This window comes from Amblyomma mixtum, chromosome 4, assembly GCF_055824585.1.
Source record: "Amblyomma mixtum isolate Tamu chromosome 4, ASM5582458v1, whole genome shotgun sequence".
Taxonomy (NCBI): domain Eukaryota; kingdom Metazoa; phylum Arthropoda; class Arachnida; order Ixodida; family Ixodidae; genus Amblyomma; species Amblyomma mixtum.
The window spans coordinates 2,628,050-2,640,143 of NC_143015.1; the positions used below are offsets into that span (position 1 = coordinate 2,628,050).

The 12,094-nt window shown below is 46.0% G+C and overlaps 1 non-coding gene across 1 annotated transcript; it reads left to right on the plus strand.

Moving 5' to 3' along the window:
* Positions 1-347: 347 nt before the first annotated feature.
* On the plus strand, positions 348-421 carry TRNAI-GAU (transfer RNA isoleucine (anticodon GAU)). The gene has a single exon. It is a non-coding gene; the product is annotated as a tRNA-Ile (tRNA).
* The last annotated feature ends 11,673 nt before the right edge of the window (positions 422-12,094 follow it).

Consider the following 12,094-nt stretch of genomic DNA (forward strand, 5'->3'; position numbering starts at 1 on the left):
ATGGCAAGAGGAGCGGGCCGTAATAAGTCTTGAGGCGACTGACATGGACAAGTTCATGGCCGCGACGACGGAAGTCCGAAGAGGGTGTAAGCGAAGAGGGTGTAAGAGCGAATTGATCAATAACTAGAAGTGGGAACTGGTTTGGTCAAATGTTTAGGGGAATCCCCCAAGGTGGAGTAGATTTGTAATAAGGGAGTAATTACTCATTGACATCCACCCAAGCGCAGCCATACGGCTACAAAGGAAAGCTATACAGCTTTCTCAGAAACTTCGTAGTTAAAGAAAAAAACCCAGTTCCCACTTCGAGTTATTGATCAATTCGCTCTCGCCCTACCACAAGCTTGCCGTCCCGGTTAGCTCAATTGGTAGAGCGACTGCTCCGATGAAGCGGTGGTCCCGGGTTCAAACCCCGGACCAGGACAAATTTTTCTTTAACTACGAAGTTTCTGAGAAAGCTGTATAGCTTTCCTTTGTAGCCGTATGGCTGCGCTTGGGTGGATGTCAATGAGTAATTACTCCCTTATTACAAATTTACTCCACCTTTGGGGATTCCCCTAAACATTTGACCAACCCAGTTCCCACTTCGAGTTATTGATCAATTCGCTCTCTCCCTACCATAAGCTTGCCGTCCCGGTTAGCTCAATTGGGAGAGCGACTGCTCCGGTGAAGCGGTGGTCCCGGGTTCGATCCCCGGACAAGGACGAATTTTTTTTAACTACGAAGTTTCTGAGAAAGCTGTATAGCTTTCCTTTGTAGCCGTATGGCTGCGCTTGGGTGGATGTCAAGGAGTAATTACTCCCTTATTACAAATCTACTCCACCTTGGGGGATTCCCCTAAACATTTCATCAGCCTGTTAGTTTGAGGGCGGTAGGCAGTGGTGGTCCGGTGAATGATGCGACACTCTTTGAGGAGGGCTTCCAACACGTCCGAAAGAAAGACACGGCCTCGATCACTGCCTTACCTCTTGCCTTAGCGTTGGTCACGACGTCGATTATAGACGCAAGCCACGGGACTTTGCGCTGTTCCGCAAGCATATCAGAGGTAATAAGAGGCGAGAGGACGGGTCTTAAACAGACGACAACCAGCAAAGCGCGTGATGGTCCGTGACGACATCTAACTGGCTGCCGTACAGATAGGGTCGAAATTTCATGAGTGCCCAGATGATCGCTAAGCATTCCTTCTCCGTAACGGAATAGTTGCATTCAGCCTTGCTGAGCACCCGACTCGCATTCGCCACGACGTATTCCTCAAAACCATCTTTCCGCTGAGTCAGGACCGCTCCGATGCCGACGCCACTTGCATCGGTATGTACCTCGGTAGGGGCTCTCGGATCGTAGTGGCGAAGTATGGACAACGAGGTGAGAAGACGGCGCAGTATGGTGAATGCGTTGTCGCATTCGGGTGACCAAGAGGACAGGTGGTTGTCGGTTCCAAGCAGTTTCGTGAGTGGCGCAATGATCGACGCAAAATTGCGGACGAAGCGCCGAAAACACGAGCACAGACCGATAAAGGTCCGAAGCTGCTTCATTGATGTAGGCTTAGGAAACTCCGCAACAGCGCGGAGTTTGGCCGGGTCAGGGAGAATGTCTTCCTTGGATACAATGTGCCCAAGATGGTTAGCTGCCGGGCGACGAAGTGGCACTTCTTGAGATTAAGCTGCAGGCCGGCGTCGGTGAGGCACGTCAGAACCTGCTGCAGGCGCGTGAGGTGAGTAGAAAAATCTGCTGAAAAGACAACGATATCGTCCAAGTAACAGAGGCACGTATGCCACTTCAGCTTGCGTAAGACGTTATCCATCATTCTTTCGAATGTAGCTGGCGCGCTGCACAGGCCGAATGGCATAACGGTGAACTCGTAAAGGCCGTCAAGGGTAACGAATGCTGTCTTCTCACGGTCAGCGGCAGCCATCGGGACCTGCCAGTAGCCCGAACTCAAGTCAAGAGAGGAGAAGTATTCTGCGCCTTGGAGACAGTCAAGAGCGTCATCGATGTGGGGGAGCGGATAATTTTCTTTGTGGGTAATTTTGTTGAGTCGCCGGTAATCGACACAAAATATGACAGAACCGTCTTTCTTCTTGAACAGCACCACCGAAGAAGACCAAGGGTTGTGAGAGGGACTGATGACGCCACACAGCCGATAGGGCCGCTGCCGAAAAGGCTGGTGGGAGCCGGTCTCAATGCGATGAGCCACGGTTGATGTACGGCCTAAAGGCTTATGGGCTGCATCGAAAGCGAAGCAGAAAGTGTGGAGAAGGGCTGAAAGCTGCTGACGGTAGGTGGACGGAAGAGTATCGTCGATGGCGGCGCGGAAAAGTTCGTCACGCTCAGGTTCAGTAGCGAGCTCGGAATGAATGGCGTTTAGTAAGGGACTGCTGGCTGCCTCGGAGACATTAAGGGCAGAGAGAAGGCAGACAGGTTGAATGCAGCCAGGGGACTCACCAGGGAGCAGGGTAAAGGGACACGGGGATGGATTGTAGAGCAGCATCTTCGCGACACCCTGGCGGACATCGAGGACAGCAGAAAGTAGCTGCAGGTTCGTGCGGCGTACAAAGGAAGCAGACGGCGTAAATAAAACGGTGTCATCCGACGCGGCACGGCACGACAGGGAAACGAGGGCAGATGCTCCCGGCGCTACTTCAACATCTTCAGTGATGGTGACCTTGAGTGACAAGGGTGCAGAGGTTTCAGTAGTAAGCTCGTCAAATAAGGCAGAAAATTCAACTTTAGCGCGGGCGCAAGTGATGACGGCGTTGTCGTGTGACAGAAAGTCCCACCCGAGAATTGTCATGTGAGCGTGAGGACAGCACCAAGAATTCGACTGGATACACAATATCGTCAATAATGACTCGTGCTGTACATGAGGCGAGAGGGGCAATGCGCTGTTCACTAGCGGTGCGGAGTGAGAGACCCGTATATGATATCGTGACTTTGGGCAAACGGCGGCAGTGTTTCGCGAAAAGCTGATACTGAGGCATCCGTGTCGATAATTGCATGTACCGGCAGTCCGTCGATGATGACCTGAAGAACGTTGCGTGGGGAAAACGGAGGCCTTGAGCTTTTCGAACAGCGCGCAGTTCTTGCCTCTGGAACTTCGGATCTTAGTTTCCCTCTTCAGTGGAGGGAGGGCGACGGCGCATTGGTGGCAGTGAGCGGCGGCGTGGTGATGGAGAACGTCGGGTCTCGTAGGGACGACGGTCGGGGGCGTACGCGTCTAGAGGCGAGGATGGAGAAGCCGAATAAAGCATCTGAGATGGATGCACAGGGGTTGAGATGGTTGGCGATGCCACTATGCGAAGGTGACAGTGGCGGGCGACATGTCCCGACATGTACCCACAGGAGTAACGGATGGGACGGTTGTCCGATGTGCGCCAAGGGGTGTAAAGCCGCTGCGGTGACGGCGAAAAAAACGGGGCTGGTCGTAAAGACGGGCTGGGCACAGGACGGGCTGACGAGGTGCAAGGTTCCGGGCTAGTTGGTATAGCATTTAAACGAAGAAACAGCGCTCGTGTGTGTGTCGTTTCTTCTTGTGTCCGTGTTTCGTCGCGTTGTTCCTTCGTGTAACTGACGAGGTGGAACAGTCAGGGGCACGGAGCGCGCCGCTGCTTCTGCGTAGGTCATCCAGGCGGGTATCGGAGATGGTTGGTGATACTGAGCCTCGGCGTGGGTTAATGGAGCAACCGGAGGGACAGGATGTGCAGTGAGAAGAGCCTCGGCAACTTCATGGCGGATGACCTCCTGCAATGGCGCCACCAGAGGACTCGCAGCGTCGTGACTGCAGGGCATCAACGAGAGCTGACGCGCGGCTTCCTCCCCAACAAACTGCTTAATCTGCGGTGACAGTTGCGCCGGGTCGGTGTCACACCTGAGGGAACCAAGCGAATCCTGCTGCGAGAGCGGAGAACGGGTGAGGATGCGTCGCTTCCGACATTCGTCAAAGTTCTGGCAGTGGGTTATGACGTCGGCGATTGTGGTGGAATTGCGTGCCAGAAGCATCTGGAACGCATAGTCGTCGATTCCTTTCATAATGTTTTCAATCTTGGCGCGCTCAGACATAGAGGCATCGACGCGTGTGAAAAAGTTCACAACGTCCTCTATGTAGCTGGTGAAATTTTCACCAGGCAGCTGCGCCCGACTCCGCAGGCGTTGCTCCGTGTGTAGCTTGCGCACCGTAGGCCTGCCAAATACATCAGAAAAATTGTATTTGAAGGCTGACCATGTGGGGATGTCGACTTCGTGGTTTCTGAACCATAGGTTCGCAACGTTCGAAAGGTAGAACATAATGTTGTTAGGCTTGAGTGTATCATCCCACTTGTTATGGGTGCTCACCCGTTCGTAGGATTCCAACCAATCCTCGACCTCATCGTTGCTGGTGCCACTGAAGACAGCGGGATCACGCTGTCGGAGCGCTACAGCGCAGAGAACGGTCGGGGCGGGTGGGGCAGGACTTGGCACGGAGTACTTAGGCATTCTGGGGGGTGGGAGAAGACGGCTGCGAAGGTCCAGGGCGTCAGACGACCGCAACCTCCACAAAATGAAAGGGGGTTCGCGTACTAGTGAACTCGGCGATACAGTTCACCAAACAGCTGAGCGTACAGCCGAAAAATAAGTCAGTGTAGACAGTCAGAGAGCTGGAGCCGCGCGCCGGCGCTTCGTCGTCAACTTCTTCCTCTGCCATCGAGGCAGCATGAGGCGCGTTCATCATAGTTCACGCGCGATCATTGTAATTCACTACAATTTATTCAAAATGCCCTTAAAGGTCTTTTTCGAGGGTACTATATAAGGGGAGAGGGTGGGCAATAGGAAGGAAACTTACGATGTGATATGAAAAAAGCGCGCAATAAAACACAAATTATTATACAGAGTCATGCAAATAAATTTCAAATACCAACAAGAAATATACCGAGTGCAATAACAACAACAGGTGAATTACTAAATCTAAATACATAGAGTAACATGCGCATCTTAACGTACGGGATGGCAAAGGATGGTACTACTAGAACTGTCGATGTCGTTAGATGGTATCCAAAACAGAGACCAGTTCTTGAAATTTATATGCGTTAAATTTGGTAGCGATTTTGGATGGTAAGCGGTTCCAATCGATGATCGTGCGTGGTATGAATGATTTTGTAAAAAGAGATGTGCGGTATGGCGTGCGTGTCACTTTAAAAGGATGATCACGCCGTCGAAAATTGGCGCCAGGTTTCTGAAAGAAATCGTCATGCAGCGATGCGTCATGATAAAGTCTATGAAAAAGGGGAAGACGGGCAAATTTACGGCGGAAAGTAAGTTCTTTTAATTGAGCGCTTGCGTTTAAAGCTGTGACGCTGGTATTGCGTGAATAATCTGAATAAATGAAACGTACCACACGATTTTGCAAGGCTTCTGTGTTATTTGTGACGCAAGTTTGTTCGGGGTACCAAATGGCAGACGCCTATTATATTTCAGGGCGGATTAAGGTGGCGAAGGCAAGTTGCCGCCGCAGTCGGCAGCAACCTTTTGTCGCGAACTGACTGCAATCTTTGTGTACGACAGGTAACTGCTTCCGACGGCCACCTGATACCATTATCCTGCGCATATTGTGGAAGAACTGTACAGCTCGGCGCAGCAAATCAGTCCACTTCGGGGCAGCGTGACCGGAAGGACCATCACTGCCAGGCTTCCTGGAGGCGGCACTGCCGCCGCTAGACAGCTATAAAGCCGTGGTTCACCTGGTTCACCTTCGCAGCCGGCGGCAACCTTTTGTCGCGAACTGACTGCAATCTTTGTGTACGACAGGTAACTGCTTCCGACGGCCACCTGTTACCATTATCCTGCGCATATCGTGGAAGAACTGGACAGCTCGGCGCAGCAAATCAGTCCACTTCAGGACAGCGTGACCGGAAGGACCATCACTGCCAGGCTTCCTGGAGGCGGCACTGCCGCCGCTCGACAGCTATAAAACCGTGGTTCACCTGGATCACCTTCGCAGTCGGCGGCAACCTTTTGTCGCGAACTGACTGCAATCTCTGTGTACGACAGGTGAGCATTTCTGAAAACTCATTACTAGCCTTTTGTCTCGTTATGCCGTCGACTGCAGTCTGTGCAATTTGTACCTTGTCATACCGTGTGCTTTGCTACACCTGCTAATATTATTCTCGACTGTTCACAATGGCACGTTGTGGTGTTTGTAATGAGGCTCTACCTACAGATGGAAAACGAACTGTTTGCTGCGAATGTAGCATTGGGCACCATCTCGGTGACTGCTCCGGTCTTTCCGAGAATACATTTTCATCCATGGGACCAGGAAAACGCGAAAAATGGCGATGTCGCGTGTGTCGCGGGGTGTCACTTCCCGTGAAATCCAATGATAAGCCAACTGAAGAACCATCGGACGTTGTTAAAAAAGTGGCTGCGTTGGAAGAAAACTTGATGGTTATTTCTGAACTGAAGATAAGCATAGATAGCCTCCTGGCTCTGCCGGCGCAGCTCGAGAAGCTTGTCAGGACAATTCAAGGCCTGCAAACGACAGTTACTGAGGTTGAAACCTCAGTAGAATTCTTGGCATCCAAATACAACACGCTCATTGCGACATGCAACGATGCCGTGCAGGCAACAAAGACGCTTGAGCAAAAGGTTGCATTTCTAGAAGGGACTATTGACGAACAGGCTTCGATGATTCACTGAATTCAGTGGGAACTCAATGAAAGTGAACAGTACAGCCGTCTGTCCAATCTAGAGATAAGCGGACTGCCAGTTCAGCCACAGGAAGACCTGCGGGCTGAAGTTGCGCAGATAGCTGAAACACTTGAAGTGCGTGACTTCAACCAATCTGAGATAGCCTCCTTGCACCGTCTATCATCGAGACAAGGGAAGATTCCGGTCGCATTGGTCAGGTTTTCGTCCCCGAGCTTAAGGGAGAAATGGCTGCAGGTAAAAAGTAAACTTAGGACGCTAAATGAGCCCCAGAAGCTCTCCTCAGTTTTCTTCAATGAAAACTTGACCCGTATGAACAGTGAGCTGTTCTGGAAAGCTCGAATCCGAGGAAAGGAAAAATCTTTCAAATTTGTCTGGGTCAAGAATGGCAAAGTTTTCGCCAGAAAAGAAGTGGGGGCTTCCGTTATCAAAATCGCGTCTCTTTCAGACATTGACAAAATGACGTAGGGAAATTCACTATTACTGCTATGGCTTCTTTTTCAAGTTATGACGTCTGTTTCCAATCGTTCCATCCAGTTTCATTCAGTTCTCTTACAATTCTTCACACTAACATTAGAAGTATTCGAAAACATTGGAATCAATTTCTGGCAATCGCACAAGACCTTTACCAAGTAGTAGACGTATTTGCTTTCACAGAGGTAAATATTGCTGACCATATTACCTGCATGTTCCAGCTTCCGGGTTATACGGAGCATTTCCTTACCCGCCAAAAGCGTAAGGGTGGAGGAATTGCTGTTTTCTTCAAGGATTCATTATCGGTTTCCAATATCAACATCTCCATCAACGCTGCAGAGGCAATGGGATTTGAAATTTTGTACAGCAACATTTCGAGTGATCTCCTTATCATATACCGCCGACCGTCTGGAAACGTGGCTAATTTTATCACAGCATTGCATGATGTTTGTAAGCAAAGCTTTAGCCCAGGTAACCTAAGCATAATGGGTGACTTGAATATTGATCTGTTAAAGCCTGAGACAGCATCTGCGCAAAACTGCCTAAATGCCCTTGCTGATCATGGTATAGAAACACTACTTTTAGATCCTACTAGAGAAGAGATCGTAAATAAAAGTTTGTTAAAACTTGCATAGACCACGTTAACGTACGCGCGTCGGACTTATCTTATGTTATGGCAGCTGTCATTCAAAAGAAATCAGCGGATCATTACTTTACACTATGCCACTTTGCTAAGGTCGATTCTGCACAGACACCTAATGATAGCAGGTGTGTTATGACTATACTAGATCGAAAACTATTTGACAGTAATGTGTCATCCTTCGACTGGAACTCATTCATATCACGAAATAACAAAGATACCGCCTACGATAACTTTGTTTTGGTTCTTTAAAATTTAAAAGAATCCTGCAAAAAAAAGTATCGTTGTCAAAAAACGAAATAATAAATGCTTCTGGCTTACAGCTGACATTCACAGCCATTAGATGCAAACAAGCGCTGTGGTCAAAATGTCGCGCTTCACCAAAAAATGCAATTTTACGAAACGAATTTCGGGCTGCTAGGAACAAAGTAACCGCTCTTCTTCGGTCCTCTAAAAGGCGTTACTATGCTAGCCAGTTTCGCAATTGCCACCATGACGTGTCCAAAACTTGGGCTATCGTGAACGAACTACGTGGGCGTCAGCGTAGACCGGTCAAGGACGCAATAGAGCATAGTTTTGGTCACTTGACATCCACTTTGGCAAATGATTTTAATAACTTTTTTCTACAGAACAGCGCATTGCCCGTGCCACATCACGTTCGCCGTTACTTCCTTCTTCTGTGATTGACTCAGCATTTCTTCCACACATAACAGAGCCAGATCTTTTCAGCATAATCTCCTGTCTACGGCATATCAAATCAGCTGGAATTGATGGAATACTTATCAGCGACCTTTCCAGAAACTTCCAAAGCTTGTAGTGTGTCCTTCTTTTTATGCTAAATGATATGATTGAAAGTGGCTTCTTACCATGCTCTCTTAAACAAGCGCGTGTTATACCACTTTACAAGGGTGGCAAAAGAAATGATATCTCGAATTATCGCCCAATATCTATCGTGTCGTGTATATCACAAGTTTTAGAAAAACACGTCTTATGCGCAATGTCAGCATCTTTACTGAGGCATAACGTGCTTAGCCCACATCAATACGGATTTGTTGCTGGTTCTGGTACCCAAACGTTATTAGAAAAGATGTCGGATTACGTTCATTCTAGTTTTGATGAAAATGAAGTGGCATTTGGTCTCTTTCTTGATGTCAGGAAGGCATTTAATACTGTTCACCATGATATTCTCTTTGAAAAGTTGTTTTGCTATGGTTTTCGTGGTCCTTTTCAAATGTTACTAAGAAATTATGTGTCTCAGCGATCTCAAATGGTGGAACTTGGACCTGTGCAAAGCAGAATTATAGACTTATATAGTGGTGTTCCCCAGGGATCCATCTTATCACCCCTCTTATTTAATCTCTATGTTAATGACCTCCCCAGCATTATAACTTCATCACAGATTTATCAATATGCAGATGACACCCTCCTCATCTCATCTAATACAGATTTTTCTTGCGCACTCCATCAACTAATAATAATAATAATAATGGTTTTATTTGCGCCAAATGAATACATGGCGCGGGAGACCCGCAGTAAAAGCTGTCACAAGCGACAGCTTGACAAAGCCGGAGGCCCCCCTATACACTTGACAGCATCATAGGCGCAATGAAACGGCATGTCTCATCCAAAAAGAAAATAGAACAAAACATGAAAACATCTGCAATTACAATCACTCATAAGAACTACATAAAATTATACAGAAAATGTGTTAGAATGAAGCTAAAAAGCACTTACAAAAGCAATGGAACATTCATGTGCGATGGCAATGAGTTTAGCGAAAGTAACAGATAAATTAAGCACATTTTTGCTTCAAATAAAATTCAAATCAAAGTGAATACAGACAAGCGGTACAGTCAGGGTAAACAACAATGTGACAGAGTAAACAGGAATGGCAAGCGAAGTGTCCTAGTACATGTTGAAATACCGGCGGAGTGTTTTGAACGTCACCTTTTCAAGTTGGATATGTTTATGATTTAAATCATTTAGTAACCGGGGTAGTTTATTCTGTAGTGTTTGTAGGCCGTATGTTGTGCGAAACGTCCTTACTTTCCAGAGCTCCGTGTAACGTGTCTGGCGTGTAGTAGCGTTTTGTTGTAACCTGGCTAGACGATGTAGAAATGAACTGTTGCTGGCGTTTTCATTCTTAATTGCCTTGCAAAGGATATAATCAAACAGCTTGGTAACAGGAATTATGTTGTATTTGGGAAATAGATGATACGTATGTGAATAAAACGGCAGATTTTCTATTACTCTTACAAACCTTTTCTGCAACTTGTGAAGCTTCTGCAAATTTCCATAAGTTGTCGTAGACCAAACTAAGTGACAATAATTGAGTCGGGAGGAGAATAGGGTATTATAAATTAACAGTAAGATTTTTGGTGGTAGTAAATTGCGATTGCGGTATACTAGCCCAATTACCTGTGCCAGCTTAATAAGCATACTGTCCACGTGGACATCCCATGACATATTCTGCTGAAAGATAACACCTAATGTCTTAATACTGGAAGTTATTTCGAGAGGAGTGGCATTTAAGTAGATAGACTTTTGTATTGTTAGGTTTTTGTTTTTACTTCGAAAGAATACGGCTTTTGTTTTGTTTGCATTAATCGTCAGGCTGTTTTTACGCGTCCATTCGTCTAGTTTTATTAATGTTAAATTAGCAGCATCAACAAGGTCGTCACTAGTTTTACCGGTTAATAATATGCTGGTATCATCCGCGTACATGATAAATTTCACGGTTGCATCAATATTCACAATATCATTCACGTACATATTAAATAAAAAAGGTCCTAATATACTGCCCTGTGGGACGCCTGCTGAAATAGATAATGGGTTAGAACTGTGATTGTTTATGACGACTATTTGTCTACGAAATTCCAAGTAGGAGCATAAAAGAGATGCGGCTTTACCACGAAAGCCATAGTGTTGGAGTTTCTTAATTAAAAGTTGATGACTAATGGAGTCAAATGCTTTTGACAGGTCAATAAAAATTCCTAACACAAGTCTTCCTTCTTCAAACTGATTTAGTATGTGTTCTTTTTGTTGTAGCAATGCGAGTTGTGTGCCTAAACCCTTACGGAAGCCATACTGGCAATCAGTCAGCAGGCAATGTTTCTGCTCAAATTCGGATAGTCGCTTTAAAATAACTTTTTCGAAGACTTTTGAAAAGACGGGAAGGATTGATAACGGTCGATAGTTTCCTAAGTCGTTTTTATCGCCTTTTTTAAAGAGCGCAGCGACTCGCGCTATCTGCATCGTTCGAGGAAACGTGCCTTCGCTTATACAGATATTAAAGATATATGTAAGACAAGGAGAGAGAAGGTCAGCAACATATTTGATGGGTTTTATTTGGATACCATCAATATCTTTAGCGGTACTATTATTTAGACTGTGAATTGTGCTAATTATCTCTCCCTCATTTACTGGATACAAAAATATAGAGCTAGAGTTGTATGGAATACCATCAAGATCATTGTCTGGTGCGTTGTTACTTCCAATTTTAACAAAGTGTTCGTTAAAAGCGTCAGCAAGTGCTTTTCCCTCTAACTCAAGACCATTTATTTTTAAGCTCTGTATCCTTTCCCCAGGAATATTGCAATTCAACAAAGAGTTCAGTTTTTTCCACATTGTGGCCGTACGTGGAACCAGTGAATTAAAAGAAAGTGTATAGTAATCTCGCCTGGCCTTTTTTATATCTTTGTCTAAACGATTCCTAATTTTTTTAAAAGCCTGAAATATTTCAGGGTCTCTTGTCTTTATAAATTCACTGTATAATGCATTCTTTCTCCGTATTCTGGCAGATAGCTCTGCACTAATCCATGGTTTACGTATTTTCTTTTTTTGTTTAATGCACTTAAAAGGAAAGCTAATGTCATAACTTTCTTTCAATAGGCTGAAAAAAGCCTCGTAAGCCAAATTTGCGTCTTTAAGATCGTATACAGTATCCCAACATGTCTGAGCTATCTTCTCACGAAAAATAGAAAGAGTCTGATCTGTTATTAGTTGAATGAAATGGTTTGTCTTTGTTTCCTTGTTTCGTACGTGACCCTTGAAACATAAATATATCGGCAAGTGATCACTGAGATCCGATGCGAAGACGCCAGCATTAATGAGTTCAGAACTTAAATTCGTAATAAATACGTCAATTAAAGATGACGAATTCTCGGTCACTCTGGTAGGAAGACTGATAGTATTCCAACACGCATTCATCTCCAAGAGAGTATCTAACCTAAGTTTTGGTGAATCATTCTTTATCATGTTAATGTTAATGTCTCCGCCATAAATTAAATTGAAATTGTTTTCATTTAT